Here is a 1607-nt window from a genome sequence, read left to right on the forward strand (position 1 = left end):
TTCAGACGACTTTTTACTTTTACTACTTACATTTTCACGCAATTATCTGTACTTTTTACTCCTTACATTTTAAAAACAGCCTTGTTACTCTATTTCATTTCGGCCTTTAAAAGAAAACTATCCAGTTAAATTGCTCCATCCCGATAGAGTGAATTTGGTTGTGGTTGTTTCAGATGTTCTTGTCCAGTTTTGTTCTTACATCCGTTGCCCTCAGATTCCTGCAACTAAACTTGGATGTACATTCCAATAAAGGTTAGGATAAAAGATGCCTCTGAAGTTTGACTTTTTGCACCATTACAATACTTATAGGCGACTAGTCATAATTTCTTCTGCTCTCTGAAACACATGTTAATGCTCAATAGTACACATATATGGTTCTTTAATATATTTATCCAAACTTTCTTTATTGAATTTTGCGCAGAACAGGCAAAAGCTCATAACTTAACAAGCAGTAAATCAACAGTCAGACGATAAAGCCAGTCCTTTTTTACGTATCAAACCCAGAACAACCCATCAACCCACCCACCCACCCTGAACTGTACATATTTAAACCATTCACTCTCACAACACACATAGTACAAAATACAAATTAAGACAGGTGACCAAAATTTGAAATAATAATAATAATAATAATAATAATAATTAAATAAATAAATGAATAAAAAAATAAAAAAATATATATGTATATATATATATATGTATAAAATAAATGTCAATTGCACAGTAGTACATAGTTGGAGGGTAAACGCAGTAATAAATAAATTAAAATAAATAAATAAAGCAAAACAGAGCAGGGAAAAAATAAATAAACAAATAACTAACTAAAAATAATAAATAAAAAAATTAAAAAATAAATAAGTAAAAAAGAGAGAGGGGGGGGGGGGGGCTCAGTTGGTTTCTGCAATTATAGTCATAGACTGAATGTGCCTGAGGAGTGGTTGCCATATCTTATCGAAACTGTTTGAGGAACCTTTCAGGGAAAGCCTGATCTTGTTCTTTAATATATTTGCATTATACTAAGATGCATTCATTTTCAATGGCTTTTGTCCTTAATGGCTTTTTTCTCCCTTACATTACTTTTACTTTTATACTTTAAGTAGTTTTGAAACCAGTACTTTTATACTTTTACTTGAGTAAAAAACTTGAGTTGATACTTCAACTTCTACAGGAGTATTTTTAAACTCTAGTATATACTTATACCTGAGTAATGAATGTGAATACTTTTGACCCTCTGTATTCCAGTGAAGTGAAAGCTTTTGTCACCATCAATACAATAATCACACCTGCTTCAAACATGTTACGTAGATATAACACTTTACTTATTTTGTCAATTGAAAACATTTACACATAATTAAACATATTCATGATAGTGTGATGCATTTAATTATAAAACTATATAGTTAAACTTAAGTTAATGTGTGTGTGTGTGTGTGTGCGTGCATGCTCTTATGGTGTATTTATACTGTATATTTACAACAGTGCCGGCAGGTGTGACTTGATACTAAATGCTTTCCTACAGTCAACGTCCACTACATTTAGGTTTTACTCGATTGTCCAGCAGCCCGTCGTCCAATCACAGAGCGCGATGTTGCAACGTCCAGCTCAGC

The sequence above is a fragment of the Cololabis saira genome, chromosome 12, assembly GCF_033807715.1.
Source record: "Cololabis saira isolate AMF1-May2022 chromosome 12, fColSai1.1, whole genome shotgun sequence".
NCBI lineage: Eukaryota > Metazoa > Chordata > Actinopteri > Beloniformes > Belonidae > Cololabis > Cololabis saira.